We start from the raw sequence: 15,189 nt of genomic DNA on the forward strand, positions 1-15,189 counted from the left end.
ACCCTATCCAGAGAGGGTCAGACCCCATAGGTTAAGGACTCAGTCCTACAAATCATACGACCCTCCCCAACCTCACTCCCAGCATGGCAAGTCCAGGCTGTGACCTGTGCTTCTGCCTGGCTACAGAACGGATGTGCCCACAACCCCCTCCTTGGGTTTGAATAATGCTAGAGCAGCTCACAGAACCCAGAGAAACATTTTACTTTCCAGATGACAGGTTTATTAGAAAAGGATGTAACTCAGGAACAACCAGATGGAAGAGAGGCATAGGGCAAGGTGTGGAGGTGCAGGGAACTCCCCTGCCCCTCCCAGCGCACGGCTCTCCCCACGGCTCTCCCCACATCTCCACGTGTCCACCAACCCAAGGAGAAGGGTCTCCAAACCCCTCCAATGGGTATTTATCATTACGGTGGCACAACTGATTAACTCATTGGCCATTGGACACTGATTCAACCTCCAGCCCCCTCTCCAGAGGTCAGGGGTGGGGCTGACAGCTCCCACCTTCTAATCACACAATTGGGTGTCCTGGCAACCAGCACCCCCCACCCCAGGTGCATTCCAAAAGCCACCTCATTGACATAACGAGTGACAAGGTTTTCTTCACAGGAAAAGCCTAGTGTTTTAGGAGCTCTGCATTAGGAATGGGGACCAAATAATATACTTTAAAAAATATTTGTGTGTATTGCAAAATGACCCACTATAAGTCCAGTTAACCTCCATCCCCATACACAGTTACATGTTTTTCCTATGATGAGAATTTTTAAGACTTTTAGCAACTTTCAGATATGCATGCAGTACAGTATCATTAACTGTGGGAGTGTAATATCACTGCATGGTGACTTTAGTTAATGCATTTCTTATTATAATTCACAATTTCACAGGGACACAAAGCTCTCCACCCCCAACCCAGAGGTGTGCACTCCACAGGTGCTTAACAAAGTGTCCAAAAAGCCACCCCTCTGTGGCCACCAGGGAAGCCGCTGTGTGTGAGACTTCCTTGCTAGAGCGTGCCCTCTGCAGACGGGGTGGGGGGCTTTCTGAGGCTCATAGGGGCAGAAACTTGTCTTTATGGCGCCTGCCTTCTGGCACAAGCCAAGTTCAGCAGGAAATCCTTTCAAAAGGCTTATCTGCTGCATTAAGACATTGCTCAGCAGCCCTCCCCGCCCCAGCCGGTCTCCTACCTGAGCAGCTCCAGAAGACTCCACGCAAAACATCACTCCTCCTCTGCTTCCCTTTTATGTGCTGGGAACCACACCTCCAGATGCTGTTTCCTATTACCAGCAAGCAGAGAAATGAAACTGAGAGAAACGAGAGGCCTAGCCTCAGAAATGAAACTGCAGAATCTGAGTGCCCAGAGTGGACCGACCCAGCATCTGCACTGCAGCCGCCCCGGACCTCCCGGAGGGCCGTGAACGCGCAGGGGCCGGGCCGCCCCGAGGGTCCGGGTGGGCCGGGGAATCTGCGCTGCCTGCAGGCTTGCAGGGGCGGCTGGTGCTGACGAGGAGGCGGATCTGGCCGGCGTTCGGTCGGTGAGGTAGGTGCTTGCTGACATTCTCCGAATTCCGAGTAGAGCTGTTCTCGGCGGAGGAGCAGTGAGACGGTGGGGAACAGGCCCGCCACACCGGCTGGTTCCTGCTTGGAGTGACACAAACGTCACCCCGAACCCAGTAACGCAGTAAAAATCACACCTCCCGACACCAGGACAGCTCCAAGAGCCGAACGTAGCCAAACTCCCCCTGTTCCCTTTGAAACCTAAGCCCACCTAGTGAATATTCAACTCTCTTTTTAAAAAAGACTCCCTGTTGCTCCCTCCGGGTCTGCCCGTGACGCGCTCTGAGGCGTGTGTTACTACCTTTCTCTATATCCTTGTTTTCCGAATTAACTCTTAATGCGCAACTGATGTTTTGCGTCCGCTCTCGAGTCCTTCCTCACAAGTGGGCCAAGGGCCCGTCTCTGGGAACATCCCTTAGGCGACCGCGAAGGGACCCGGCGCACGGAGCGCCCCGGCCTGGGGGAGGCTTGCCCGTCCGCTCGCCCCTCTCCTGGAAGCGGGGTGGCCCAGGGCCAACCCTGCGGATCCGAGGCCTGCGATCGCTGTGAAAGGCAGCTTTAGGGGTGACTGGGATTTAATTCTCTCGCCGTGCGGTGCCCAGAGGGTGGTTCTTCCCCTACTCGGTTACACCCGCACCGCCCCCAACCCCAGTGCTCCAGAGGCACGCCAGGGGATCCGAGGCCGCGCCGCCGTGCCGTGCCGAGTGGGCGGGGCCAGGGGACGACGGGGCGGGGCCACCGGAGCCGGGAGGCGGTGCCTGCGTCGGGCGTGCGCGCGGCCGGGCCGCCGTCCCCCTGAGCTGCCCCCGCCCCCTCCGTCGCTGTCGTGCCAGCGGCAGTTTCCGGCGCCCGCCGGTCCTTGCCTGGCCGCCGCGCCTGCGAGACCTGGGCCGCCGGCCCTTTGCTTCTCATTTCTATTTTTTCCGCCCTTCTTCCCGCATGTGACGTAAAGATGTATGTGAGATGTTTTGTCGCTTAGCCAAAAGGTCTATGGCCCGAGATTTCCCTTGACCATGTGCTGGGTGTCAGAAAATGATACAGGCCCTTTACTCTGGGGCTGGAGATACAGGTTTTTCCCTCAGGGTCCGCCATCAGAACGGGAAAGTGCCCCCTCTAGCGGCCGCTGTCAGCTTTCAGACACAAACGACGCCCTTAGGGAAGGAGGGGGCCTCCCTAGGTCTGGAACTCCAAGGGCGCCCAGCCAAGGGGAAGCCATCCAAGAACGTCGGGCCTAATCACTGGCCGAGGTGCCCGCGGAGGTCTTCAGTCCTATTTCCACCCCCGGGGCACCAGCGTGGACCCGGCTGTGGGGCGCTGGCTGCAGCGAAGTCACATGGCAAGCTAGCAACGGCCACTGCGAGGAGGAGGCAATGGGCGCTAGGGGACGCCGAGGTCCCCTGTCTCCGTTCTTCCTGGAGAGACTTGAGGTCAAAACCCCTCAGGAAGGGAGCCTGACGTGGTTGCTCCCCTGTTTTTACTGAGGTCGACCTCCTGACGATGATGGGGACTCCACCTGAGGATTCCCCTCTGCTTCATTCTCAAACATTGGGACAAACTCCCAGTGGACATCCTAAGAGGAAACGTTAATTTTCTGTGATAACAATTAATGGTCCAATGTAAACTGGAGGATGGGGAAGGCTGGCCTGAGAATGGCAGCCTCAGTTACCTCTGTTGTAGGCGACAGGAAGAAGGCTCGGGAATCCCGTATGTCCCGGCCCTTCCTGGGCCGTAGGAGGTGATCCAGACGAGTACAAAAACTAGAGAGGCACCCCTTGGCTTTCAGGCTGAGGGGAAGGCACAGCAACCCAGGGCCCAACTACTCTGTGCCTTTGCCTGCACCCCTCCGTCGGAAGTCAAGCAAGGCCTAAAACCGGGACCCTGAGCCCAGGTGGGGCCCTAAGGCCACACCTCCTGAGAAATGTAGGCTTATGGCCTTGTGGTTTCCTTATTACAGAAGAACCAAAGACAGATTTGCGTCTGTTAATAAACATGTTTTGTGCTTCCTAAAAGATTGTACTACCAAAAAACATGTTTCTAGAAATTATGAAGTATACTCTATATGCAAAAAAAAGGATGTATGCTTTAGGTGGAAAAAAAAAATAGATGTGAGGAATGGAAATGTAGTTTGGTGAAAGGTGATTTGTCCTAAAGAGAGGCTGGTTATGTAAAGGGGAAACAGGACAAAATCTAAAAGTAAAATGAAAAATTGTAGACTTCTGTGAAAGGAAACTGTTAGGCTGGAGAAAGGAAAAACAAGGACATGCAAACAGAACTGAGAGATGCCATAGGGGGAGAACAGACCAGACCCCAAAGTCCATGCCGTATATGGAAAGGGGACAGTTCTCCCTGAATTCCATCCTGATGTGCCAACAGGGACCCGATGTCAGCCTCCTCCCTCTTGGAAGGAAAAAAGTTTCTAGTTGTCTATTATGTCACCTTTAGCCAATCATACCTCTCCACACCCCCTAAGATAGCTTGCCCACTCCTCCCCCTCCTAATCCCTTATAAGCGCCCCACCTCCCTTACCGGGCGTGACTTCTCTGGCCTCCAGCAAGAAGGCCATAGAACCTCACCCGGGGGTATTTAAATAAATTACCTGGCCCTTTGTTGCCTCTCTTTGCCTGCTTATTCGGGCTAGAATTTATCTTACAGAAACTCTGTAAAGGAATTTAATGTGTGTGGTCATGCTAAGATTAAACAAGTTTTAATATCAATACACAGCAACGTTAGATTTTCTGTTTTTTAAAAAGACAAAGTTTCCTTAAATTATTGGTATATGCTTAAAATATAAAGAGATTGTAGGATTTTTCTGTTTCATCAAAATAATTTCTTGTGCTTGATATCTGAACCAGGTGTTTGAGAACTTAAGAAAATAAAATCTTAGTATTAAAAGAGCTAAGTTCATCCCGGATTAAAGATGGCATAGTGAGAGGAGAGACAGAGCCTTCCTCCTAAAACTGGATACAATTAGAAAATTTAATTGGCGCAACTAATCCTGAGAGAGCAACAGGAAAGAGGACAGCATCAGACTGCACACACCTGGAGAAAAGAGCAGACCCCACGGAAAGGGGTAACATACCAGAGCTGTGGCTCCATGGGACCCGAGCCCCTCCCGGACCCCAGCCCACCAGCAGGAGGAAGAGAAACGGAGCAGGAAGGAAGTGTAAGGCTTGGGACTGCTGAATACCTAGCTCTGGAGCAGGCAGTGGAGACAGGCACAGCAGCCAGGAGGCTGGGAACAGCTCTTTCCTCCCCCCAGCCACCAGTACTGCTCCTCTGCTACCCCTGCATCACCGGCTGAGCAGCTCCAGAATAGAGCTTCTGGACACTAGAGGGCGCCATATACAAACATGACATGCCAAAGGAACCTTGTCCAGAGTAAAATTATTAATACAACCCTCGAGAAAGATTTACATGATATGGACCTTGTGACTCTTCCTGAAAGGGAGTTCAAAATAAAAATCATCAACATTCTAATGGAGGTATGGAAAGATATCCAAGGACTCAGGAATGAATTCAGGTCAGAGATCCAATCATTGAAGAGTACGATGGTGGGTTTAAAAGCAGGTTGGATACGGTGGAGGAGACAATAAATGAAATAGAAACTAGAGAAGAGGAATACAAAGAAGCTGAGGCACAGAGAGAAAAAAGGATTTCTAAGAATGAAAGAATATTGAGAGAACTGTGTGACCAATCCAAGCGGAACAATATTCGCATTATAGGGATACCAGAAGAAGAAGAGAGAGAGAAAGGGATAGAAAGTGTCTTTGAGGAGGTAGTTACCGAAAACTTCCCCAATCTGGGAAAGGAGATAGTCTCTCAGGCCATGGAGATCCACAGATCTCCCAACACAAGGGACCCAAGGAAGATAACATCAAGATACATAGTAATTAAAATGGGAAAGATCAAGGATAAGGACAGACTGTTGAAAGCAGCCAGAGACAGAAATAAGATCACACACAAAGGAAAGCCCATCAGGCTAACATCAGATTTCTCAGCAGAAACCTTAAAGGCCAGAAGGGAGTGGCATGATGTATTTAATGCCATGAGGCAGAAGGGCCTGAACCAAGATTACTTTATCCGGTGAGATTATCATTTAAATTTGAAGGAGGGATTAAACAATTTCCAGATAAGCAAAAGCTGAGAGAATTTACCTCCCATAAACCATCTCTACAGTCTATTTTGGAGGGACTGCTAAAGATGGAAGTGTTCCTAAGGTTGAATAGCTGTCACCAGAGGTAATAAAACCACAGTAAAGAAAGTAGAACAGCTAATTATGAAGCAAATGCAAAATTAAATTGACTATCCCCAAAGTCAATCAAGGGATAGACAAAAAGTACAGAGTTTGATACCTAATATATAAAGAATGAAGGAGGAATAAAAAGGAGGACAAATAGAAAAGAACCTTTAGATTGTGTTTATAACAGCATACTAAGTGAGTTAAGTTAGACTCTTAGATAGCAAGGAAAGTAACCTGGAACCTTTGGTAACCAGGAATCTAAAGCCTGAAATGGCAATAAGTACATACCTATCGATAATCACCCTAAATGTAAATGGACTGAATGCACCAATCAAAAGACACAGAGTCACTGAATGGATAAAAAAACAAGACCCATCTATATGCTGCTTACAAGAGACTCACCTCAAACCCAAAGACATGCACAGACTAAAAGTCAAGGGATGGAAAAAGATATTTCATGCAAACAATAGGGAGAAAAAAGCAGGTGTTGCAGTACTAGTATCAGAGAAAATAGACTTCAAAACAAAGAAAGTAACAAGAGATAAAGAAGGATATTACATAATGATAAAGGGCTCAGTCCAACAAGAGGATATGACCATTCTAAATATATATGCACCCAACACAGGAGCACCAGCATATGTGAAACAAGTACTAACAGAACTAAAGGAGGAAATAGAATGCAATGCATTCATTTTAAGAGACTTCAACATGCCACTCACCCCAAAGGATAGATCCACTGGGCAGAAAATAAGTAAGGACACAGAGGCACTGAACAACACACTAGAACAGATGGACCTAATAGACATCTATAGAACTCTATACCCAAAAGCAACAGGATACACATTCTTCTCAAGTGCACATGGAACATTCTCCAGAATAGACCACATACTAGGCCACAAAAAGAGCCTCAGTAAATTCAAAAAGACTGAGATTCTACCAACCAACTTTTCAGACCACAAAGGTATAGAACTAGAAATAAATCGTACAAAGAAAGCAAAAAGGCTCACAAACACATGGAGGCTTAACAACATGCTTCCAAATAGTCAATGGATCAATGACCAAATTAAAATGGAGATCCAGCAATATATGGAAATAAATGACAACAACAACACAAAGCCCCAACTTCTGTGGGACGCAGCGAAAGCAGTCTTAAGAGGAAAGTATATAGCAATCCAGGCATATTTAAAGAAGGAAGAATAAACCCAAATGAATAGTCTAATGTCACAATTATCAAAATTGGAAAAAGAAGAACAATGAGGCCTAAAGTCGGCAGAAGGAGGGACATAATAAAGATCAGAGAAGAAATAAATAAAATTGAGAAGAATAAAACAATAGGAAAAATCAATGAAACCAAGAGCTAGTTCTTTGAGAAAATAAACAAAATAGATAAGCCTCTAGCCAGACTTATTAAGAGAAAAAGAGAATCAATGCACATCAACAGAACCAGAAACGAGAAAGGAAACATCATGACAGTCCCAACAGAAATACCAAGAATTATTAGAGACTACTATGAAAACCTATATGCTAAGAAGCTGGAAAACCTAGAAGAAATAGACAACTTCCTAGAAAAATACAACCTTCCAAGACTGGCCAAGGTAGAAACACAAAATCTAAACAGACCAATTACCAGCAAAGAAATTGAAGCGGTAATCAAAAAACTACCCAAGAAAAGAAACCCCGGGCCAGATGGATTTATCTCGGAATTTTATCAGACATACAGAGAAGATATAATACCCATTCTCCTTAAAGTTTTCCAAAAAATAGAAGAGGAGGGAATACTCCCAAACTCATTCTATGAAGCCAACATCACCCTAATACCCAAACCAGGCAACGACCTCACCAAAAAAGAAAATTACAGACCAATATCCCTGATGAATGTAGATGCAAAAATACTCAACAAAATATTAGCAAACTGAATTCAAAAATACATCAAAAGGATCATACCCCATGACCAAGTGGGATTCATTCCAGGAATGCAAGGATGGTACATCTGAAAATCCATCAACATCAAAGTGGGGGGGATCTTGCTCCCCAACTTCAAGCTCTACTACAAAGCCATAGTAATCAAGACAATTTCATACTGGCACAGGAACAGAGCCACAGACCAGTGGAACAGATTAGAGACGCCAGACATTAACCCAAACATATATGGTCAATTAATATATGATAAAGGAGCCATGGACATACAATGGGAAAATGACAGCCTCTTCAACAGATGGTGCTGGCAGAACTGGACAGCTACATGTAAGAGAATGAAACTGGATCACGGTCTGCAAAAAAGATGGATGGAAAAGACTTGACACCCCCCACACAAAAGTAAATTCAAAATGGATCAAAGACCTGAATGTAAGTCATGAAACCATAAAACTCTTAGAAAAAAACATAGGCAAAAATCTCTTAGACATAAACATGAGTGACCTCTTCTTGAACATATCTCCCCGGGAAAGGGAAACAAATGCAAAAATGAACAAATGGGACTATATCAAGCTGAAAAGCTTCTGTACAGCAAAGGACACCATCAATAGAACAAAAAGGTATCCTACAGTATGGGAGAATATATTCATAAATGACAGATCTGATAAAGGGTTAACATCCAAAATATAGAAAGAGCTCACACACATCAACAAACAAAAAGCAAATAATCTAATTAAAAAATGGGCAGAGGAGCTGAACCAACAGTTCTCCAAGGAAGAAATTCAGATGGCCAACAGACACATGAAAAGATGCTCCACATCTCTTGTCATCAGAGAAATGCAAATTAAAACCGCAATGATATATCACCTCACACCAGTAAGGATTGCCATCATCCAAAAGACAAACAACAACAAATGTTGGCGAGGTTGTGGAGAAAGGGGAACCCTCCTACACTGCTGGTGGGAGTGCAAATTAGTTCAATCATTGTGGAAAGCAGTATGGAGGTTCCTCAGAATGCTCAAAATAGAAATACAATTTGACCCAGGAATTCCACTTCTAGGAATTTACCCTAAGAATGCAGCAGCCCAGTTTGAAAAAGACAGATGCACCCCAATGTTTATCGCAGCACTATTTACAATAGCCAAGATATGGAAGCAACCTAAATGTCGATCAGTAGATGAATGGATAAAGAAGAGGTGGTACATATACACAATGGAATATTACTCAGCCATAAGAAGAAAACAAATCCTACCATTTGCAACAACATGTATGGAGCTAGAGGGTATTTTGCTCAGTGAAATAAGCCAGGCAGAGAAAGACAAGTACCAAATGATTTCACTCATATGTGGAGTATGAGAACAAAGAAAAACTGAAGGAACAAAACAGCAGCAGAATCACAGAACCCAAGAATGGACTAACGGTTACCAAAGGGAAAGGGACTGGGCAGGAGGGGTGGGAAGGGAGGGATAAGGGCAGGGAAAAAGGAAGGGGGCCTTATGATTAGCATGTATAATGTGGGGGGGGGTGCAAAGGGAGGGATGTGCAACACAGAGAAGACAAGTAGTGAGTCCACAGCATCTTACTACGCTAATGGACAGTGACTGTAATTGGGTTTGTCGGGGGGGGGGACTTGGTGAAGGGGGAGTCTAGTAACCATAATGTCCTTCATGTAATTGTAAATTAATGATAATAAAATGAATTTTAAAAAGTGCTAAGTTTTGCTAACAACTGTGTAACCCTCTATATTTGTCTTTAAAATCTTTTGCTGTCACTTGGGTTCAATGGATAACTAAGCACTGTTTCATAATGACCTATAATCCTACTTAGGCAACTGCCTTAAGACTGATTTTGTTTTTTATCAACTTCCCCAAATCAAATTCTAAATAAAATCCCTTTACATCTAGTTAACTCTGAGATTTTCCAGAGGACCCCAGGAACATGTCAGAGGATTTTCTCCTCATAAAGGTGAGATATTAGCTAATTAGGCTTATTTATTTGATATATTAGATTATCTAGGATCCTTTTCAAATAAATGATGCCAAACCTTCTGAGATCATATTTGTGTAAGAATATGGTATTACAATAAGTGTTTTAGACACCATATAAAACTACTGGAAATCTGATATGTCCTGGTATGATATCACTTGTAAGGGTAGTTATTAAAATGTTGTATGTTACAGCAATAACTAAGTTTACTTGTCAATTGCATTATGATGAACTCTCATCTATCTTTAACCATAGCCATTTTTAAGTCTTCTGTCATTTAAGATAGTTATTGTCAGATTCTAGAAAAGTGTCTGTCTTACCTGAGGATTTCAGCCCTGGGCAAGTTCACTCTAGATTTGGAGAGACCAAATAAACATAATGGAACGTTATAGATAAAAAAGGGTTCATTCTAAGCTTTATTCTCATAGTGGTCGGTTGAGTCCGGGCATCCCATCTGTCTCTGCCTCTGGCTCAGCCTCTGCCCCAGGCTCTGCCCTCGCCCCCAGCCTCTACTCTCCTGTCTCCTGTTCTCTTGCTCTCTTTTCTAGGCTTTGCACATTGTGGTAGAGGGAGGAGGGGGGCTCTTTTTATAGCAACACAGACAATAATGGCTTATTTCCAGCACATATACATGCATGTGCCTGCACAGTAGGCTAAGTATTACATCACTGCACATATAAAATGGGTAGATGAGATTGGGATCAGGTGAGGATCGGATCCTGGCCATGGAACTCGCATTTTCCCTACAGTGTCCCTACAAAAAAGCCTCATCTGCAAAAAAGATGGATGGAAAAGACTTGACAATTGTAGGTGTCTCTGATGACTTTCAGAATATAAGACTGGGCTGTGTAAGAATATCTGAAACTAATGGAGAATGGGATTCAAGCAGGAAAAAAACTAGTTACATGAAACTGAGTAAACTGAGATGGATGGTGTTAATTTTTATGACTTTTTGCTTAAAATATTGCCAGTCTTTTAAAAAAATTATATGTTTTTCCACATTTAGGGAAATTTTTTCACTAAGATATGACTTAAAACAATTTGGAAAATTATACCTTTGTAAGCAAAATAAAACCATTTATCTTTCTCTATCTGATCCCTCCAAAATTTGGAAATTCTCAAAATTTTTTTATGGCAATATATTTATTTGCCATATTATGGCAATATATTAACTTCAGTAAGAATCTGCTCTCTTTATAACAGGGTGCAGTTGAAAACATTGGTTATATTACCAAGGCTTTGACCTGAGTGTCATACTTGTGAGACATGCCCAGATGGCTTTAAGGAACTAAGGTTGACTTTATGGAGCCAATACCCTTGGGAATATTCAACCTGGTACAGAGTTCCCAGCAGCCTCACCATGTGAGTATGGAAGATTACTTCCTGGTAGGCATAGTGAACTCAGAATATCTTGGGACCTTGAGGAGAGGAATTCACCCACATCTATAGGTATTGCAGGCAAATGCTAACAGCAAAGTTCATGGCTTGGCTTTTCAGCCTTGAGAGGCCCTTCTGAAAGGTCAATCAAATTCCTTGTGAAAAAGTTCCAGCAGAGCAAATCATAAAGGCATCTACACGGTCAATCACTATTCTTACTACACTTATGTAAATAATTTGGCCAAGTTTGTTGGACCTAATTTGCAAACAAATATTTATCTCTGATAAAAATGAAGATGATTTAGAAAAAGACTTGTTTCACCCCCCCAGTAGTGCAACTTTATGCACTAATCCCATTCATTGTAAACTAGACTCAATCCTGAATTCTTCCGGTTTCCTCAAATATCTGGCTATGAGTCTCCAAACATTTTTCTCCCATCCTTTTAGCTTAAAATTATTAAGAACTGAAGTTACATTTTCCCCCTGAGGCTCTGCATGCTAAAGCTAGGTGGTTTAATACAGACTTCAGAAGAATCACCGTGACAGCCCACATTTAGACAATCTTTTTGCCTGTTGCTGTACAAGCTACTCAGATGACCAAAGACTTCAGAAGAATCACCGTGACAGCCCACATTTAGACAATCTTTTTACCTGTTGCTGTACAAGCTACTCAGATGACCAAAGACATTCAAACTGCAAGGGGGAAAATCTGTCAAATTGTTGCTGCCTGCACTTGCTCTGTTTGAAGATGCTTGGAGCCTGATGTCTAAAAATCTCACTGGCATCACCCAGGACTCAGATTCTGGGTTTATGATTTAATCTGAGTATTAACCTTCGTTGCTCTTTCGTTCCTATAGAAATGCCTCTTATGAACTACTGATCACTTACCCAATATAGGCCTAACTTTGGGAGCCCACCTGCAGTACTGCCTCCTGAAATGAGACACAACCAGTGCACTGAGCTGACCTATTCTCAAGGCTGACATTGGTTCAATGAAATAGAAAGCTGTCAGCTTAACATCCAAATGGTGAAACTTCTTTACATGTCCAAGGAGAGACTGTTTCTGTGCCGCCCTAGTGCAGAATCTTAAGGTTGCCCATCTTTATGAAAACAAAATTTAGGAACCCACTACGAAGGTTCCAGCTCCAAGGCAAATGCTCAGACATGGTTTCAATCCATCCCTTCAGGTGATAAAGACGCTCATCAGCAGCCCCGTGACCAAGCCGCATCCTCCTCTTATGCACCCTCATCCACCGTGGCCGCTGCCGAGACAGCCCCAGGACCTCCCCTCTGCCTGACAGACAGCGAGGAACTGCTGGGCCCAGAGGTCCCACATTGGAGCAGGGCTGCTCCTCAGCAGGAAACAGCTGCCAAAGAAGGGTTGATGCCCATTTTCTGTTGAAAGATTTCAAGGGTCCACATTTCTTGAGGAGGGAATGTGAGAGCAGGCACATAGCCAGACCTGAGCCAGGATGGGGTGGGTATTTGGCCGGTGTTCACATTCAGCTAGATGCTTGCTTACATTCTATGCATTCTGTGTAAGCAGTTCTCACAGGATATGGGGAGTGAGAATATAGATAACAGACCGGCCAAAACCGGCTGGTTCCAACATGCTGGAGAAATTGACCCAAACTCCACCCCCAAATCTATTTGCATGGTAAAAATCAATCACACCTCCCTGAACCATTATGGTTCCAAGAAAAACCAAACAGAGTCCAAACTCCCCCAACCCCATGTGAGGGTGGAGCAAGCATGAACCCTGAAAAAACTCCACCTGTTCCCTTTGAAATGTAACCCCATTTAGTAAATAGTCATCTCCCTTTGCAGAAAAGGCTCCCTGTTGTTCCCTTCCTTAGCTCCCTCTGGGTCTGCCTGTGCGCCACTCTGAGGCCTGTACTTTGCCTTTCTCAAGATTCTTGTTTTCCAAATAAACTCTTAATGTTCAATCACTTTTTTGGGTCCCTTCTTGAATTCTTCTTTGCAGGGAGGCCAAGGATGGATGATAGGTGTGCCATGCTCCACCGTCCAATACAGGAGCCAGTGTGGCCCCTGAGCATCTGAAACTTGGCTACTGTGACTGAGGACCTGAAGGTGTCACTCTGTTATTCTGATTAACTTAAGCATACTGGACTATGCATGGCATGGGGTGGTTCACTCAGATATGTGATCTGAAAGTTCTGAGAGGTCACATAGGCATCACACGTGAGCCATTCCACATGTGTCATCCTCTCCTGATATTAAGTGCTGAATACTCAAAAAAGGGAAGTCATGGTTTCCAGCACTGGCCCGTTGGTACAATGCTTAGCCTTGCTCTTGGCCTGGTTCCTATGCCCTGGAGAGTTCTCGGTGGGTAGAAGTCGGGAAGAGGGTAGGGCCCAGGCTATAAGGGCTCCATGCCCGGGAACTCAGCCCTGAGCCAGCGTGATCCGGCCCTTCTGGTCCTCAGAGACTTCACCTGCACATCTGCAGGCCTGAGCCCAAGGGGGCCCAAAGGTCCCCTGCTCTGGGACCGGGGATGAGCCAGGCGCTCCCATCACTGCAGTGTGGCCACCAGGGAGCTCTGAGGAGGCCTCAGGATGCCGGGGTGTTGGTACAGGAGGGAGGACGTGGGCCTTAGCTTCAGGTCTACTGCCCGATCCCCTCCAAAGCAAAGCTAACAGAAATTAGGGAAAAAATTTCCAACATAAATCTGCTAATTCATTTGACTTACTGCCCTTGTGGGCATGTTTTACTTTAAGGAAGGGACTTAGCAGCTTAACAAACGTGAACACCTTGCATCAGGTCACAGAGCTGGTTTTCCGGATGTGCACCTTGGGGCGGGGCCAGTGCAGGGCCTGGGCAGCCAGATCTGCCCGTGATAGTTTTTATTTCACCACTGATGTCTTTGTAACAGGTTCAGGCACATCCTCTGCTCCCAGAAAGGCATGAGGGAAGGCACTGGGGAGGCCGGGCCAAGGGTCAGAGCTTAAGTGGAGGGAGCAGGAGCAGCTGGGGACCCTCCACACCTGTCAAAACAGCATCTCCTCCTACTTGCCCCAGTGGCCTCTCCAGGAGGGACGAGGGTGGCCTGCACACTCACACTGCAGACAGGGTCCTCACCACCGGTGGCTGGTGACAAGTCCTGGGAGGAAATGAACGCCCTAAGCAGCATCAAAATGCCCAGCTGTTCTCTGCTCAGTTCCTGGGTGGCCTGCAGGCCAGCAGCCTATCAGCTGCTGACCCTCTTGGAGGGGCCCTACCCCTGTGCATGTTCACAAGGCACCCAGCCCTCTGCAGTCAGGGCGCACCCCTCAGGGACACAGCTCTCCCGAGCTGGTGTTCCTAACTGGACAAAGGGGGCCATGCAAATGCTTCCCCAGATCTATGAGATGAGGGCCCACGGGGTCCTGTGGACAGCAGAGTTCTGATGGGGGTGTTGGTTCCACGGGGCACAGCAGCAGAGGTCACTGTGGGGTGGAAGCCCACCGACTCCGCACACTGTGGGCTGCAGATGCTCCAGTGGGGATGGCAACGGGGCTCCACCCCAGAGTGGGGCAAGTGGAGGGGGCTGGGCCTGTGGACCTCGTCAGCCTTCGCCTGGCATGTGGGACAGGGGCCGGCCTGGGGCGGGAGGTGCCAGTGTTTGCACTTGAAGGAGACAGAGCTCTGGAGGGGTTGTGAGTGTCCCAGATGGTGATGCCCCGTTTCTCAGTCAGGAGCCAGGGCTGCTCTTCGTTTGTGGGACAGAAGGCTGAGGTCCCTTGGTAACAGAAACGCTGGGAGAGGTCAGGAGAAGGCCCACCTTCCCGGGGAGGAGGCTGGAGACCCCGCCCTCTCCCTGGGAGGGGCAGCTACTCAGGGGCCCCTGGCTGCCATCCTTAGGACCTGCCACAGGTGGGGCTGCGCTCTGGGGATGGCCCACACCTGCCAGGGGCTTAGGACACTCTGGGGTGATGCCCACAAAGCTTCAGCGGACTTGGTGGCCTTTTTTTTTTTTTTTTTTTTTGGTAATAAACATAATATTTTTTGGAGCAGTTTTAGGAATGCAGCAAAATTGGAAGGAAGATAGAGATTTCCCATATACCCATGCCCCACACATGCCCAGCCTCCCCACTATCCTCCCCCACCGGAAGTACATGTGT

General features: G+C 46.5%; 1 protein-coding gene and 1 long non-coding RNA gene across 6 annotated transcripts in view; one reads left to right on the top strand and one right to left on the bottom strand.

The window, feature by feature from the left end:
• Positions 1-2,258, bottom strand: part of MX2 (MX dynamin like GTPase 2) — a 32,499-nt gene extending 30,241 nt beyond the window's left edge. For 2 of the 5 annotated variants that reach the window (XM_037014830.2, XM_037014832.2), the window contains exons 1-2: positions 1,853-2,256; positions 1,182-1,632 (exon numbers count right to left, since the gene is read on the bottom strand). The gene's annotated coding sequence lies outside the window, so the exon portion shown is untranslated. Of the gene's footprint in view, positions 1-1,181; positions 1,636-1,852 lie in introns of all 5 variants that reach the window. The other 3 variants (XM_073231313.1, XM_073231311.1, XM_037014831.2) reach the window with 3 other exon arrangements.
• Positions 1,398-13,017, top strand: LOC108406318 (uncharacterized). The gene is made up of 2 exons (XR_005060402.2): positions 1,398-1,534; positions 12,256-13,017. It is a non-coding gene; the product is annotated as an uncharacterized lncRNA (long non-coding RNA).
• The last annotated feature ends 2,172 nt before the right edge of the window (positions 13,018-15,189 follow it).

Source organism: Manis javanica, chromosome 3 (assembly GCF_040802235.1).
Source record: "Manis javanica isolate MJ-LG chromosome 3, MJ_LKY, whole genome shotgun sequence".
In the NCBI taxonomy this organism is placed as follows: domain Eukaryota; kingdom Metazoa; phylum Chordata; class Mammalia; order Pholidota; family Manidae; genus Manis; species Manis javanica.